Here is a 19226-nt window from a genome sequence, read left to right as displayed (position 1 = left end):
CTCTTTTTACTAATGAGAATACACAAGAAGACTAACCTTCTACCAGTTTGGTTTTCATACTGATAGTGAAATCAAGGCGTTTTTGACGGAATATTTTGATAAAGTCACTATTATTATTAAATACAACGCATTTGAAATCATTAACTATATTGCTTTTGAAGAGGTTTAACAAGTTGCATCAGCTCTTCCACGAAGATAGTAGTGAATTTCTAACAAGTTCGTTCTGCTGTTAGAGCTAAAACAGTAAGATCAAACAGAAAGATGTGCCTCGTTAGAGGAACACACAAACACAAAAAGCACCCTACATCCTGTTTTTCAAATGTGTAAGAGAAAGTTGTGAAATCTTTTACAACTTCTTGTAAAAAAAAATCGTTGAAGTGAGAAAGTTACTTAGAGCTAGAGACAACACAATATAGATTATTCACAAAATAAAAAGTAGCCATAAATCTAATAACCAACATTAAGCCTATATGTTGGTTTAGTTTAATTACAATTTTTTTTTTCACAAAAGACAGTATCTCGACTTACTGAATGATAAGATCAAAGTTATTACATCAAATAACTTCAGTTACAAGGAGTTTTTACTTTTAAGGCGTTAAAACCCTTTGTATATAGATTGAATTCCGAAATAAAAGAGCTAAGAAAAATGATGAAGACGTTTGTCCTTTTCCTATCCATACACAGGCAATTAATAGAGATACTGGAATTCTAACAGAATAAAATGGGTGGTATTCATCCCATACATTCTTCATGTTCCGTGGGTCTGTGTTGTGTAACTACTATTTTCCTCATGTTCGTGATAAGTTCCATTTTAAGTATTTTCCATACCACGATAGACGTGATACCAGGATTTGTCAGTGTTGTTGCCCAGTAACATGACATTCTCTTGCACCGTAGAGTGGAATTGCAGAGCTGTTTCTATCAACAGGGATACTTAATGAAACTTCATCAACAGGCTAAGGGCACACAACCTGCTGTCAAATACCTTGCATAATTCGGTCATGATATAATGTAGGCTGCATTCCCCTTGTCTTCGTGTATCTCAATCTGGTTACAAAATTTTTAGAGGTTCTTTCACTATTTTGATGTCTGCCCTATTCTATTAAAAGTAAATATATGTACATTGAGTGATTATAAACATTTGTCGCATGACTATTAAACTTCATAGAACAAGGATCTGAGTGACCATGGAAAGGATTTTCTATTCCACATGTATAAAATATGTTTGAAAATTACATTTTTACATTTATAATCAAAACAAAGTCATTAAACAATGTCAAATAAAATTCATGAACATATCGTAACTAACAAGACATGTAAATTACGTCTTTTTTTATTTTGAGGTTAAATGGCGTTAAGTAAGCTTAAAATTATCGTAACTAGAGCTCGTTGTTCATAATGATAGTCAAGACACTCATTTATGTTGCGTATTTTTTCTAAATATTTTTGTACAGATTAAAGAGTTAAGAAAAAAGTTAATTAAATACGAGGAACCATATAACCAGTTTATTTCTCTCCGTTTAGAATCTGGCATAGCCAGATAGTTATGACGCTAGATTTGCAATATGAGGGCTCAGGTTCGATTCTCCATCACACCAAACATGCTCGCCCTTTCATCTGTGGGGGCATTATAATGTTATCGTCAATCCACTATTCGTTCATAACAGAGTAGCCCAAGAATTAGCGGCGGGTGGTGATGATTAGCTGTCTTCTCTCTAGCCTTACACTGCTAAATTAGGGACGGCTAGCGCAGATAGCCCTCTTGTAGCTTTGCGCAAAATTCAAAACAAATATTATAATGATAGTGAAGAAACTTGTTTATGTTGAGTATATTATTTTGATATTTTGTAGACATTAAAGAGTTAAGAAAGAAATTAGGCCCGGCATGGCCAAGCGTGTTAAGGCGTGCGACTCGTAATCTGAAGGTCGCGGGTTCGCATCCCCATCGCGCCAAACTTGCTCGCCCTTTCAGCCGTGGGGGCGTTATAATGTGACGGTAAATCCCACTATTTGTTGGTAAAAGAGTAGTCCAAGAGTTGGCGGTGGGTGGTGATGACTAGCTGCCTTTCCTCTAGTCTTACACTGCTAAATTAGGGACGACTAGCATAGATAGCCCTCGAGTAGCTTTGTGCGAAATTCAAAAACAAACAAACAAGAAAGAAATTAATTAAACAGATAATCCATATAACCAGTTTATTACGATCTACTAATAACAGCGTTGTGAATTCGAAGAGTAATTCAGAACTGTTGAATAAAAGTACTTCTTGTAAGCCAGTTCAAGTACCATTTATGACTTAAGAAACTACAGCAGATAAATAAACTACAAGAGATAGCCCGAAGTTGCTTTGCTGTAAGGAAACACACACACCTGTTATTTTAAAGTGTCTTTTTCCAAGTTTATAACTAACGTTGCATTGAAAGTTAAAGGTATGTTTAATCCTTCATCACATCGAGATAATGTTCGTCTTAAATTTAGTTAATTACGTAACTGGGTAATATATAGGATTTGTGTTAACTTGACTTGGTTAAGCCAAAGAATCACCACATCGACATTTAAAACTTTTACTCGAATAGATACGTCATACTTTGAGCGTGCAATTCCTATTATAAAAATATACCTACATTAAATTACTACGCTTATTTAGGTTAGAAATAATTGAAAAGGTAACTGTTAACGAGATTTTTGAATAAATAAATCATTGTCTTAAAAATACAAATTCACTTTTGAACTGAGAGCCACTTACATTGTTGCTGCAATATCGTGTATAGTATTTCGCGTATCCAATTATTATAGTAAATCCACTTTTTTCTAGTGCTAGGTTTAGGAGGTGATTACATTTACTAAGCCTCGACCACTTAAAATACGCTGGAGAAGTAGTTGCACTTTTCCTTGCTTGAAAGTAGTTAGTAAACGCCAACGTTATTGATCTGAAATCATTAGGGACTGAAAGCAGTGATTATTATGTACATGTAATTCAGTTTTGTTTTCAGCAGAATGTAAAAGTCTAGTGTTATCACCACCATGTTGAATTATCATAACTTCCGAGAAATCTAAGCCTTTATTCACAATATTCCGTATTAAAATTGCTAGTTTGTTTTGGAAATTTAAACTATATTCACTTCTTCTTCCTAAGTATGCAAGTTAAAAACATCACACGTGTGATTCGATACGCCCAGTAAAGACTGTGTCAGTAACTTGCACAGTTTGACTTGTCCCCTGGTTTTGGTCTCGTGCAAAAGAGTAAAATTTGAGAAATTTTGCAGGCATTTCTGATTGTAAATCATCTTTCTCATAGTAATTACAAGGTATGATAGTATATATTAGTTTTTAATCCATGTAACAGTGGATTATCAGTGACTTGATTATTTTACTTTTGTTACAAATTAGATTCGTTTGTTAAGAGTTATTATTCTGGTAATCAGTCTATACCTGCAATACAACAAAACCTCTCTCTCACCTCCATCAATTTTAGGTGTAGAAGAGGGACAACTTAGTATGATCGGTGGGTTGCAAGGTGGTACTGACTAGCTGTCCTTCCTAAGGCCAGAATTTAAAATTAGGAAAGGCGACAGATGGCCTTAGTAACGTGGCCGTAACTACTAAACATAAATTGAAATAACTGAAGTAAAATAAATAGCGTTTGATGTGTGACTTCGGAAGTCCGAATTGAAGTTGCTTACTTTGGGAAGTGTTGAAATTAGGCTTTTGTTTCAGTAGCCTTTGTTGTCTCTTCTTTTTATCCAGTTATCCTCGGTGTTTAGGCTACACATAAGTTCGTGCTATTTTATTATCATGGTGTATAGTAATGGTATTTATCTCCTGCAACTTTTCAAATAATTATCAACAAACAGGGAGTGTAAACAAAGAAAAAACTTTGGTTGGAATCGGTTTCTATAGGGAATAAACAACTGTTGAACATTGATTCTATACAAAAACTCCCGTACGTGTTTTTTCAAGAGTTGTTGTTGAACTATTTTTGTGTTCTCTCGTAAAAGTAGATTTTTTTTTGTTACAACAGAACTCTGATAATATGATTATTTTGTTTGGATTGTAGCTAAACAGTGATATGCCTGTTTATAATAGGAAATTAAAGATACGTTATGAAATAAACTGTGATATTCCTTTAATTACGTTGTTTATATCGATGAAAAAATCTAGAAGTGAAATAGCAACCAATCAAAGTTGAATTAAAGACACCAAGCTTTGTTTTCTTCCACTTGTCACAAACCTTATTTTTGTGAAATAATTTGATTTTATATATTTTGATTGCATTGCTATTTCTTTACAATTTTAACTAAAAGTGTAGAATGGGTTAGAAACAGGGGTTGAGGAGGTATCAAATTATCCCATCCTCCCATAAATTTAAATAGGTTTACGATTTATTTGTGGTTTGTTTGTTTGTTTGTTTTGACTTTCGCTCAAAGCTACACGAGGGTTACTTTAGCAGTGGAAGCCTAGAGGGAAGGCAGCTAATCATCATCACCCATTGCCAATTCTTGGACTTCTCTTTTACAAACGAATAGTGGGATTGACCGTCACATTATATCGCCCCACGGCTGAAAGGGCGAGCATGTTTCATGTGACGAGATTTCGAATCCGTGACCCTCAGATTATGAGTCGACTGCCTTAACCACCTGGCCATGCCGGGCCTCGATTTATTTATCAAACTGGAATTGAGTTATTTGTCTACAGTAATGATTCAGTAAATAATAAAAATAATATTCTAAAATTATTTTGTTGGTTGAGGGTGGAGAGATAGGTAGAAGATTGTAAGTTGGTCATTAAGTGCTTAATTATACATTAACTTTGGTTTTTCCCAATTTTCATAATATTGTGGATCGCACTATATCAAAATATTTTCAAGTTGACACATTAGTTTTTAAAGAGAAAAGAAAAAAAAGATTCGACCTATTCCCTACCACGCCTAGTTTCCACCCATGTTCGGTGGGTGGCATCTTGAAAGCGGTACTCTTCTCCAATTTTTCGACTCGAGTGTGTTTGTGTTTTTTTTATAGCAAAGCCACATCGGGCTATCTGCTGAGCCCACCGAAGGGAATCAAACCCCTGACTTTAGCGTTGTAAATTCGTAGACATACCGCTGTACTAGCGGGGGGCTTTTCCACTCGACAGTATAATGCTAAATAAAAGAGATCCAAGGTAATTTAAGATTGTTGCAATCAACTTCCACTTCATAAGTTTAAAGTGTTTTTTTAAAGTTCCTTTAGTATATTATTTGGAAGAAATTTGCTTCTTATCTTTTCATATTATAAGGACATCCTGTTTTGCGATATAATGATTTTTTTTTTGCATTTCGTTAAAATATTTCTCAGAAGTATTTGCACATTTTCGCTTACGTCAACTTTAGTAACAATGATATTAACGGAATTTAACTGTTCATCACTTTCCTTCACGAACATCACTTCTGATGAATGCCCTAGTAAATATGAATCAGTTATGACTGGCTAACCGGTTTCAGTCAAATTCTGAATGCTCTAATCGATGTGAGTCAGTTATGGTGAGCTAATCGTTTTAGTGATATGCTTGTTTGCTCTAGTAGATGTTAGTTCCGACTAACTAATCCGTTTCAGTGATTCATCCGGATGGTTCAAATGATGCGGACAATTCTGAGTGGCTAACCGATTTAAGTGATATGCCAATTCTAAATTACTGACCGGTTTTAGTAACTTTTTTGATTTCTTTAGTTGATGTGAGCCAGTGTGTATCAGTCCTGAATGGCCAACCAGTTCTAGTGTTACTCTTGCATGTTCTAGTTGATGTAACTTCTGGCAGACTAATCGGTTTCAGTGATTTTCTTAAATGTCTCAGTTGATGATGATAGGTGTGACTTGTTAACTGGTTTAAGTGATGGGCCCGAGTGCTCTAGGCGTTACGAATCAGTTCTGGTTCGTTAACCGGTTTCAGTGATATATCATCATGTTGTTCCACAATACTCTGAAGGAAGGATTATGAAGGATCACCTCTTTTATAAAATGATTCTTGAACCAAGGTTTCAGTTTCTAGGCATTCTGTTTGCTCAAGGTAACACACTTGGTAATATGTTACCGAATAAATAGAGAGATGTTCTGATGTCTTACATTTCTTCTGATAGAAATTCCTTGTTCAATAAAAGGAGCTAAGTCCAAACATTACTTTTTATATACCTTGTTCAATGAAAGCTTTGTATTATTATTTTTTTGCTTATAATACTTGAATGACATGTCTCTAATTGCTTTTCTCGTAAAGCAGTCCCTCACAGACTTGTACTTCTGCTCTTTACCGTTTTGTAGGTTTTCTTTCTATAACGAATTTAACTGTTGGAGCTGATGATAGAATTTTTTAATCAGAGACAACAGAGTTTTGATGTACACTCTTTACTTCTTAAGACAGGATGGAACTTCGTTTTATTTCCTAGTGCAATTTAATGCGACAATTTTACAAATTAAGCAAAAAAAGATAACAAAACCAGAGAACAACGGTTTCTTTATAGTCGGGGCTGACAGATATGAACTGGGAATAGGCGAGGACGTTTAACGTAAAACATTTACCAATTTATTATTTATTCTTCTGTTCAAGTTAAGAAGTCCATACGACGCTCTGTCTAATACTAGAAGCTAATATTCATGAATATAAAAGGTTACAGGTACTACGAACTTATTCAATCAAAAATATAATAAATAAATTTAATGAAATCGTCTGACAGAAACATTAAGTTTCGTGTGTTTAAACTTATGGCAATTCAACAAGGACTTTGGATTCTTCCTATGTTTCTTTTGACTACCACTTTAAAAATGAAAATACAACGCTCGTTCCTTTGCAAACTACAACAAAAATAAGGCGAAATATTAAAAAAAAACAAAAAAATGTTCCAGTAACTTTATAAATATTGTATTCCCAGCTGATGATGTTTCTTATAACGACAAAACCCAAAACAACGAGTCTTTTCCGTGGGAGAAGATGTTAAAATTCACTCAACCCTCCTACGTACCTGCTCGGGACAAGTCGAACACTATTTATTTTGTTTACTGCTTCTCTAAACTTGCACGTCTTGTTTGTTAGTCTTTTCGATTAGGTGTTCTCAGAGGGTAAACATCTTACATTATAGACATGTTCAGGTCTTCTCATAATGATAATCCCATTGATGTTTTTACTGGTGTTCATGTTATAAATGAATTATTGTTTAATTCAGTTCACAATGTTTGGGCCTGGCATGGACAGGTGGTTAGGGATTTCTACTCGCAATCTAAAGGTCGCAGATTCGAATCGCCGTCACATCAAACATGCTCAGCCGTGAGAACGTTATAATGTGACGATGGATCCCCCTATTCCTTGGTAGAAGAGTATTCGAAGAGTTGGCAGTGGGTGGTGATGACTAGCTGCCTTACCTCTAGTCTTTCATTTCTAAATTAGGGAAGGCTAGCGCAGATAGCCTTCGTGTAACTTTGCATGAAATTCAACAAACAAACAAACAAACAATATTTGAACTGGAAAGTTACATTGTAGCTTGCGATTGTAAAATATATATATATCATAAACATGGTTGTCATATTCCCAAGTAAACAAAATGGATGCATTTACATGTTAAAATTAACAATAGTGTTGCTATTATTTTGATGTTACCTTACTATTTGAAAGAAACAAATTTAGTTTTTGGAAACTTCATAGAATTTTGTGTCTCGAATTTACACACCTTCTTTAATCCTGTGACCTCCGAGTCTATCTAAGCCACTTTATCGCCTGTCTAGTATGACGACTTACTACAGAGGATGGGAGAGATACACGTGGTATATAATATTGGGTGGATAGTATTTATATTTTTGTCTGTTATTATTTTCAATGTAAAAAATTGAGCAAACAGCTGTGTGAATTCACTCATCTGTGTAAAACACACAAGATCTTCCCCTAGAAGACTGTAATTACAGATATACATTTCAATACTAATGGTATTTTTGTGTATTGTTATTAGGGACTCGTAACCAACAAAACAATATGGTGTTTTAATAGTTGAAAATGTATTTAAAAAACCCGTTGTGGTAATATTCATAGGAACTACTACGGTTATCAGCTACTGACCTTTATGATAATAACAAAATCTGCTTCATGCTACAGTTTTACTCGTCTTACCTTCCGCGCAACGTAAACTGCATTGGTTTAAAATACTATTATTCTAAACTAGTGGGTAATGATGAGGATTAGTTTTCTCATGTATAAAGCTAAGACAATTTTTAAGGATTTTTGTTCCGAAGATTATAATGAAGGTACTTCTACTGGTATTTATTCTAACTTATGAATATATTACGATGTCTCTTCCCCCTTTCTTTATCCTAACTAATACGAGTAAGATTTTTAACAGTGGTAACAAGAACGAAGCGTTTGTGCAGGTTTAAACTGCTTATCAGTTCCTGTTGTCAGCAAAAACTGTTGGATTATTACTGTTTCCCTGTTTACTAAAGGTAGCACTATATTAGCAGTCGATCGACTCACGTGTTATAAATCCAGATCCATTTCTTGTACGAAAGAGATCTTCAGTTGATCTTAAGGTGGCATAGAAAGTGAAGCTAGCTTGTTTGTCATCGCAAAACGCGGGAAACCGTGCAAGATACGTGCGGCCAGTAGTGCGTGCAACTGACATCAGCCACCCGTGAAAACGGGAGTTAGTGAAATATGTATGTTGTTTTTTCTATATTATATTTATATATACATATGAGCAAGTATTGTGTTATATTGGATCGTATAAGTATGATTTCAGAGGCTTTAAGATAAACACCTCTTTTTTTTTTTTAGAATGCTTCGTACAGTATTACAAAACAAAACAAAACAAATATCTGGTTGGAAGATAAATCGTCACATGATCTAGTCGCTCCTGTTGCGTGTACACAGAAAGGTACTTTACAGAAGGCTGCTGGAGGGAAAATATGTCACATATGACGTTTTTAACCTCAGTTATTTCCCCGTTGTCCCTAAGAAGGAAGTGAAAGTATATATATATATATATATTTATTTTATCTACTTTTGGTTGAATTTCAGCAATCGAGTCTTGCCGATCGATTTTTTATTTTAGTAAGCGAAATGAAGAATTATTGTCAGCAGGATTTTTAGTTCGATTTGAATCCTATATGTATGTAATAATAAACTATGGAGCCAGACTTCGGTCTTTTACGTGCCTAATAATTTACTGTTAAATCAAATTTAGGTTCAATATGTACATTATCGTTTGCTGCTGAGTGACATTTAGGGTTAACATGTACGTTATGATTTGCTGCTGAATCAAGTTTAGAGTCAATAGTTACATAATCATTTGCTGCTGAGTCAAGTTTAGGGTTAATATGTAGGTAATCATTTGCTTCTGAGTCAAGTAGGGTCAATATTTACGTAATATTTTGCTGCTGATTGAGTCTAGTAAGTATAAATAACAGCATGATCATCATGTTGAATTACGCACTGAAACTTTGTTATATATTTTTACTCTTCTTCTATAAATACAAAATTTTCTGTGAAAAACTATAGGATTTATTAAATGTGTATTTCTTACCCTTCAAAACTAAATTATTACTTTGATTTAAATAGAAAACGTTAATGGTTTTCCATTAACATTTCTTCTTCATTTTTGTTTTTTGTTCTGGGCTGGTAAGAGTATTGCTAACTTTAGAAACTAAAGTTGGCTCGAGGACAGTAATCTGTTAGTCTTCAACAAATTAGCACATTACCAGACGAATTACATTGTTTTTAAGTTAAAACAACAACAAAATGTGGACATTTTTATATTTGTGGAAGTTATTAGTTTTATATTATTTTATTAATTGTACGCTAAGTAAATCAAACAAGGATAACTACACATTGATATTTGTTTAGCTTGTAAGAATTTTCTGTTTTCAATTGTTTGTTTGCACTTAAATTACAAAACTACACAATATATTATCTGTAATGTGCCCGCCAGGGTATTAGAACTTCTTTTCTAGCGTTAGAAGCCTTTAGACCTGCCACTGAAGGGCTTCTGTTATTCTCTTAGATGTATGCTAGGTATACGACGCTAATAACCAGACATTTCGAAACAGTTTCGTTCTTGACAAAAATCTTTCCAGTTTTACACATTCTGAAGATACTCCTTAGTGTTAAGTAATTTAATATAAAAGTACTCAATATTAAATAAAATTTGGTTTGTTTGTAGTTGGTACAAAGCTACACAATGTGCTATTTGTGCTGTGCCAATTACAGGAATCGAAACTTGTTTCTTTCCTTATAAGCTTTCACACTTCCAACTAAGCTACTGTGAGGCATTATAAAAAAATCTTGAACAAATTATCTTCAAGGTATTTCTAGGAAGTGCAATATGAAATTAAAAAAAATATGAAATTAAGTCTCCCCCAAAATACCAGTTTTTTATATTTTTATTTAGACTCGTCTATATTAACATAGTAGTGTTCTAATGGACGTAAAACCTTGTAAAAGTGAACACAAGAAAAGATGTTCCATAACGAATAGAATAAAAATCTATAAACAAACGAAATGTCTCTGTGTGAAAATCGTTGTGGCATATCCATATGTAAGAGCAGATTTAACTCGATTTGGGTAAGTACCAATAAACATCTAAACCATTATTTGACGAAAGTTTGTAGGTAACTTGCTTTGATCAAAAGTTAATATTAATAAACATGCTGAATAAGAGACACATACACAAATCCTGTACACATAAGGTGAACATGCTGCTTGAAAGACTGAAATAAAACCTTGTTAAATTAGACTGAGCTGAGATCTGGTGAAAATAAATGTCATTAGATGTTATGAATATCTAGACTCTCTTATTTGATAAAATTCTTTGTGTATGTATCCATTTATAACTGGCGAACCGCTGGATGGCTTATAACTAAATCTGGCAAATACTATTTTGAACCCCTAACCCCTATGCCACTCCGGGAGCCTCTATGTTTTCGTCGTGACTTAAACGGTTTGTCAGTTCGTTTTACATAATAGAATGAAACATAATCCTATAACTTTGAAGGTATTGAATAAAATATTGAGGTATGATCCAATAAACGTAGACGTTTTAATTAAAAGACTGAATTATGACTGGGACAAAAAGTAAAGACTAAAAGTCTGATATATAATCCTAGGAATAAAACCTTGTGACTAAAATCTGAGGTAAAATCTTGTACACCTGAAGATATAGAAAGCAAACTGAGTTATAAGCCCGTAAGTACTAACGTATTGAACGAGAGCATGTAAATTATCACGATTGTTCATCTGAATTAATAGAGTTATTAAAACATACTCTGGTCTGCAGTATATGCTGTGTTCGTATCGTCTTCGTGTGCCTGACTTTCGAATTATGTGCTGCTGCTAAAAACAAGTTATCAAGGGATCTCTCGTACCATAAGCGACCAATAACATCGAAGCTCCAGTTACTAACGACGGACAGTAATGAGTCTATATCGTTTGGCTTGCTCACCGAGCCGCTAACAAGATCTCTCTCCTTCTTTATCTTCTTGAAAGAAGTCGATGATGCGAGTGACTTCATCAAAGTCTCCATGAAACTAGTTACCTTGCCGTACATAATAGTTCCTTCCTATTTTAGTCTAACTGCTAAGGAAGCCGAGCACATAGTCTAGAAAGCTGAAAACGTGTTTAGGCATTTTGTCATAGTGGTCACTAGGGGTCGCGCATCTGATTTTCTAAAACAAAAAAAAATTGTGTGAAACAGAGTTAGACTAAGGGAAAACTAGTCTTATATCAGAATGGAGATGAATGTATTGTATATTTTATATTATTCGCGAGATATTAATTTCCTGTTTTAGGCTTACATTGATGTACGATCTAAGTAAACTATTCGAGTGTCTCACAAAGGTAATAGCCGCCTACTGAGCAACAACGAAAAATCCATAGGGTAATAAATATTCGCTTGAAAGTATTTGGCAAAACATCGGAAGTTGTTTTGATAGATCCCCTTCTGCGAGCTTATACTGCTATAAACCGAGTTTCGATACCCGTGGTGGGCAAAGCGCAGACAACCCTTTGTGTAGCTTTGTGCATAACAAAACATTTTTTTGATAATGATATCAGTAGTTCAGTGAAATGTAATATATTAATTGATTAGTTTACAGCCATGTTACAGTACATTACATCCATAATAATTTTCTGCAAAAACCATGCAGTCTTCAGATTACTGTTTGATACGGTATTTCTGTAGTATAGTGCAAAGTCGTCAGGGGACGAAGTGTGTTGATTTTGGCAGTGAGCATAAAAGAAGTTTATAAACCTGGAATTTCAACATAAGAGGATACTAAAGTTGCCATGTCGGTGAACTAAACCAGACCACACTTACTGATAAAAACAGTTTTACATTCTTTAATATAATTCACACACAGGATCAAAATAGTTTTGTTTCTTTAAGTTTCCGTTAGGTTGATCAAATACTTTGCTAATTATTTCTAACGTTATTGCTTCCACGTGATGCTTATAACTCAATAGCGCTATGTTTTAACCTCAAATCCTATCAACAACTAATTTTTTTTTCACTCGAGGAGGTGTACTTTGTTTCAGAAAAAAACAACAACGTTGGATTGATAATCTATTAGTAAATTTGTGAAACTAATAATTACACTTCACATCTAAAAAACGGTTTGTTGACTAGTCTTGTATCAAAAGCTGCCACTAAGAAACTCCTGTGATCTCGTCATGTGTCATCTTTTTGTTTTATTTTTGTTTAATTTTGTACGACGCTACTCGACAGCTATCTGCGCTGATCATTATTATTATGGAAGTGATAGGCTAGACAGTAAGCAGCTGGAGTAGCTATAAACGACCAGCTCTTGGGAGAAATGGAAGTGACAGCCATAATGTAGCCTCTTCACAGTAGAAAGGGAGAGCATGTTAGGTGATGGGATTCGAGTCCTGTACTCACAAATGACCAGTGAAACACCATACCGACCACGTCGTGTCAAACCTTTATATTTTTATAGATTTATTTCAGAACAAAAAGAAAAGGGGGGAAACAACCGAACTTGATTTTCCAAATTGAAACCTTCTAATACAGCGTTTCATTTTCAAGTTGTTTCGTCCACAAAACAATCTAACAGCTTTTTATTTGCCAGTTTTTAACATCAGTATAAAGGTTTGAAACATTTTTTTTGACAGGTATGTTTTGTTAGAATAAAACTTCTAGCATATCGTTTCACTTTCGCTGCGTTTATCTTCGAACTAAAGGCTTTAATGTCATGTTCATTCGTTAGTTTGTTTTGGCAACATAAAATATCTAGTTGTTTCATTTAATTTTATAGAAAGTTTTTCCAATAACACATCTTTTGATTTAGCAACTTTTCTTTCTTCAAATGACAAACTTCTAGAACATAGAGGTTTTTTTTCTCCTTTTATTATTTCTATTGTCGAAAGGCCCGGCATGACCAGGTGGTGAGGGTGTTCGACTTGTAATCGGAGGGTCGCAGGTTTGTATTCCCGCACACCAAACTTGCTCACCCTTTCATCCATTCGTGGGAGCATTATAATGTGACGGTCAATCCTACTATTCGTTGGTAAAAGTGTAGCCCAAGAGTTGGCTGTGGGTGGTGTTCTCTAGCTGCCATTCATTCTCACTGAAATATGCTTAAATTCATTTTTAAGCTTAATATTAACATAATTTCTACTGAGTCACATATTCCTCCAGTTCTTTTAAATGTTTTCCGGAGACAAATAAAATCATTACCATATTTTTTTGAAATCACTATTTGAAATTGGTTGGAGACTCTTTCAGTGTTTAACGCCCAGCATGTCTAGGTGGTGGTTAGGGCGCTCGACTCGTAATCTGAGGATCGCGGATTCGAATTCTCATCACACTTCGCATGCTCGCCCTTTCAGCCGTGAAACGTTATAATGTGACGGTAAATCCCCATATTCGTTGGTAAAAGAATAGCCCAAGAGATAGAGGTGGATTGTGATGACTAGCTGCCTTTTATCTAGTTTTACACTGCTAAATTAAGAACAGCTAGAGGAGATAGCTCTCGTTGTAGGTTTGCGCGAAATTCGAAAACAAACAAACACTCAGTGTTTCCCAGTAAAAAGTATTATCGTAATATATCTTGTGAAATGCTTTTACTTTTACATCTCCTAAAAGAAGAGCTGAAAACCGAGTTTCGATACTCGTGATGTACACAGCACAGATAGCTCTTTGTGTAGTTTTATGCTTATCTACGAACAAAAGCAGTCCTAAAAAAGTTAGTTTTGTCGTGGCCGAATTATTAGTATTTGATAATTTTAGAACAATATTTATGTACAAAACATTTCTGAAGCAAAATCGTTTTTAAAAACAGACATGCGCAAACCAAAATACAAACTTTAGGAATAAAAATTAGAGTATAACTTAAAAGTCGTCTTTAATAAAAATGTTATGTTAAGAATATTTCAGTTAGTTTTATCTTTATTTCTTTGTTTTTAAATATTACACTAAGTTGTTATCTGAATGAACAAACAGTTATTGTAAGCAATTTTTATAACACGGCGAGATAAATATTTTTGAGATAAAAAGTACTAGTCGTTTTCGAATCTCGTGGGCGCATTTTAAAAATTTAATAAGCGACTTGACATACACCTTTCTCTACTTGGAGGATCCGCATACTCCAACATACTGAGTAATTTGATGTTGTTGCATACTAAAACAGTTTCAGGAAGTGAGGAAAGAAAAAGTAAAAAAAAATCACTCATTTTTTATGTGTAATGCCCAGGGAACGTGAGCGGTAAATTTTTGCTGGATTAACTAAAAGTTTTAATCGCATTTTTGTGTAATTCTTGCCACTTGTGGTTTTCTAATGAAAATCAATTCATAAACCCTTAAACAGTCTAGTGTATAAATAGTTCAGAAAATTGTGTTTAAAAGGTTGAAGGGGTCCAGCCGAATCAGTAACTTCAGGTTTAGTTAAACAGGGTTAATCCAGAAGTGATGACTGAATTATGGTTTTTACCTAGGTGTTTGTCTCCGACAGTTGTTAAAAGATTTTTGCAGTTGGTCAACTGCTTGGTTTGGACACTTTAGATGTAGGCGCGTTAATTTATAATGACTATAGTTGGTACAGAGATGGTACGAAAATTGAGTGGCGTGTTATCTAACCATAACACGTGCTGCTTCAGTGGATATCTATACCACAGATGGCGTTGAAAGCTACTTGACTATTTCAATTAAAGGCAAATCAAACAGACATAATTCGTTTACTTGGGTATGACTGCAAGGGAAACTCGTTAACTTACTTAATAGAAAGTTGCCTGTTTTAGACACACACCCATATATATATAAATACGCATGAGTAGTTATCGAAATACCTACTTATGTGTGTAAGTTTTCAGACCTTTCGTAAAGTTACGTATAGAGAAAGATATTGGTTGGTTTGTTTTTGAATTTTGCGCAAAGCTACAAAATGGCTTTCCGCGTCAGCTAGTCATCACCGCCCACTCTTTGCCTATTCTTTTACCAAAGAATAGTGGGATTTACCGTCTCATTATAACGCCCCCATGGTTGAAAGGACGAACATGTTTGGTGTAACGGGGGATTCGAACCCGCGACCCTCGGATTACGAGTCGAGAGCTTAAACCACCTGGCTATGCCGGGCCTGGAAGATAGTGAAGCAATACATACGATAGAAAATAAACCCAACTGAACAGCTCAGACCAACTAAGCAATTATTTTAAATAATATATGATCTTCAACTAATTATGCCATTAAACTCGGAAATTACTGGTAAGAATTCAACTGCGTAAGATATTATGCTCATTATGTTGTAAATGAGTATTACAATATCTTTTGACAATTTAAACTAAACTCCATGCAGATACCCCCTCCCCCCTTTAATTAGGCCATCCTAATACAAAAATTTCGAAAGTCCATACATATTTTGCTGAAAGACCCGTTATATCGAGTCATTTTTTTCAAACAATCTGGCTGAAAGGGCAAAATGTTCGGTGGTACGAGAATTCGAACCCGCAACACTCAGATTCCGAGTCTACCGTCCTAATCACCTGGACTAGCAGAGCATTTCTATTCTCCTTTTTCTTGACACCAAGTGAATTCGGGACACTGTGAAAGAGAATAGCGGCACGAACCAGCTTTACGTGAGAAATTTGTAAATAAACATTTCATTAGTCAGAAACAATTCAATCAAAATACTTTATCGTATACTTAATAATCTGACAACAACTTTTATGTTAGAAGTACATTGATTACATGGGAAGTTTGGGATAACTTACGTGTGAAACAGAACTCAAGGATGAAACCTTTGGTTACAGTTCGGTGCTTTCTTTGTATCAGTTTACATTGATCATTAATTGCTTCAGATCTCGGTTATCGTACCATTGATTTTCACAGAAGTACAGGAAGCAAACACCTGTCAGAAAAGACTTTCACAGAAGTACAGGAAGCAAACACCTGTCAGAAAAGACTTTCACAGAAGTACAGGAAGCAAACACCTGTCAGAAAAGACTTTCACAGAAGTACAGGAAGCAAACACCTGTCAGAAAAGACTTTCACAGAAGTACAGGAAGCAAACACCTGTCAGAAAAGACTTTCAAAGAAGTACAGGAAACAAACACTCGTAAGAAAAGACTTTCACAGAAGTACAGGAAGCAAACACCTGTCAGAAAAGACTTTCACAGAAGTACAGGAAACAAACACTCGTAAGAAAAGACTTTCACAGAAATACAGAAAACAAACACCCGTATGAAAAGACTTTCACAGAAGTACAGGAAACAAACACCCGTAAGAAAAGACTTTCACAGAAGTACAGGAAACAAACGCACGTAAGAAAAGACTTTCACAGAAGTGCAGGGAACAAGGGAACACACACACACACGTAAAAAATAAGACTCAGGTTATTTGTTGAAGCAGAAACATAATCGATAGTTAAAGAACACGTCTACAGGGTAAGTGGTTAAGAACTTCATAATAATAGAAAATTATAACAATAAGGAAAGATCGCTATTATATTCCATTTTGTGAATTTATTAAATAAGATAAGATGAATTGAAAGTTATACATTCATTCATTCACCATTAGATTCCATCAAGGAACATAGGGCCGCAATCGCTTGCAGATTCTTCAACAGGTATTTAAGTGAGTAGGTTGTTAGCCCACTGCACCGAGTCGTCCCTAATTTAGTAGTGTAAGACTAGAGGGAAGGCAGCTAATCATCACCAACCACCGCCAACTCTTGGGCTACTCTTTTACCAACGAATAGTGGGATTGACCGTCACATTATAACGCCCCCACGGCTGGGAGGGCGAGCATGTTTGGCGCGACGCGGGCGCGAACCCGCGACCCTCGGATTACGAGTCGCACGTCTTACGCGCTTGGCCATGCCGGGCCCCGAAAGTTATACAAGTGATGGTTAAATAATTCGACAGTTTCAGTGCCTTATGAGCATATGTGCAAGGTGTACTTTATAATGAATGTTTATCATGTTTTATTTGTTTTCTGAAAAAGTATGTTCGATTGCGCGATTACTTTATTCAACACGAATTATTTCGTAAAAAAAAGGCTTTTCGTAATTTCTTTTCCTAGTTAAAATATTGTTATCAGTACATTTTCCTGCAATCTAAACTGGTGATAAATCTCTCATTCTGAACCCCAAAGTACAATAGATATCGTATATAACAAGACGAGTTCCAGTTTTTTACTATTTTTCAAACTTTTTAATACTTTTGGAACATTGTGTAACCAGACCATTCTTTTTCAGTGTTGCGTTGAGCTGCTAAGCGAAGATGGTGATGCGTTAAGCGTTAAGATTATATATTGCTTTAAACATTATAGCAGACAGTTTTTATTCAGTGTGAATTTTACTACTTAAGAACTTCTGATTATGATTTTCTCTCGGGTAACAACTTTAGTGTTTTATCCTATTTCTCTGGAGTGATCTACAGCCATGCTTAGTTTAATGAACTTTATTATGGTTTGTGAAAGAATTATAGTGATTGCCTTCTTTCAACCCAGAGTTAGTCGTTAACTCCAGTAGTTTTTTTCCAGCAGGAAAACAGTTTGAGTTCAAATATTTTTGCACTGACGTACACTGGACAAATGTCTTGTGATAACAAAACTTTAGGTAATGAACGATGGCCATTGGAAAAATCAAGCTCATCTCTCAGTGGTTTATTTTTTTATAAATGTTTTGTATTATGCGCAAATAAATATTCTGTTATCTAAAATAATTAAAAAAGAGAGCAAGAAAAACGACGACAGTTTGTTACACGTCTGAAGCAGCTAAAATATGAAATCAGAATTTTGTCTATCATGAGTGGATACATTTTTATAACAGCACATTGACTATCAGCTACAACTAGAGATATACAAGCCATCATAAATATAAAGATGCAGTGAGATAGCACTATTATTACATTATGTTTTTTACTTAAATAGTGAAAAAAATCAGATGATAACTAGTTCTTCTTATCGAATCTTAGTATACGTTGGATATTGGATTGTTTTTTGAATTTCGTGCAAAGCTAAACGAGGGCTATCTGCGCAAGCCGTCCCTAATATAACAGTGTAAGATTAGAGGAAAGTCATCACCATCCACCACCAACTGTTGGGCTACTCTTTTACCAACGAATATTGGGATTGACCGTCACATTATAACACTCCCACGGCTGAAAGGGCGAGCATGTTTGGAGTGATGGAGTATACACTGGAAAGAGGTCATCTATCAAATATTCAGGTGTATAGGAGAAACAACGCCCTATATTCCAGATACAACTACTCAGTTAAAATAGCACCACATTTATCAGACGCAGCTGTGTAGTCACAAAAATATTCTGTTTATCAAACAGTGTTACACACAGTAAAAATAACACCCTGCTTGTCAAAGGCAACTGTATGTCACAAAAATATTCCGTTTGCCAAATAGTGTTACACACAATAAAAATAACGCCCTGTTTATCAGACGCAGCTTTATAGTCACAAAAATATCCCATTTCTCAAATAGTGTTACACATAGTAAAAATAACACCCTGTTTATCAGACGCAGTTGTATATTTCGTTTATCAACTAATGCTACATGCAGTAAAAGTAATATTCTGCTTTCCAAACGCAGCTGTATAGTGAAGACAATATTACATTTACCGGGTAATGCTGCACAATAAAAATAATACCCTTTGTTAGACGCAGCTGCATTGTGAAAATGATATTTCACCTATCAAAATATGTTACATACAGTAAAATAATACCTTCTTTGTCAGATATAACTCTATAATGAGAACAGTA

At 34.8% G+C, this 19226-nt stretch overlaps 1 protein-coding gene across 7 annotated transcripts in view; it reads left to right on the top strand.

Annotated features, from left to right (window-relative positions):
* LOC143255702 (synaptic vesicular amine transporter-like) overlaps nucleotides 1–19226 on the top strand; it is a 116773-nt gene that overhangs the window by 31958 nt on the left and 65589 nt on the right. The window lies entirely within an intron of this gene.

Source organism: Tachypleus tridentatus, chromosome 7, assembly GCF_004210375.1.
Source record: "Tachypleus tridentatus isolate NWPU-2018 chromosome 7, ASM421037v1, whole genome shotgun sequence".
NCBI classification, from domain to species: Eukaryota; Metazoa; Arthropoda; class Merostomata; order Xiphosura; family Limulidae; genus Tachypleus; species Tachypleus tridentatus.
Note: the sequence above shows the minus strand (reverse complement) of the source record. Positions and strands in the feature narration are given on the sequence as shown.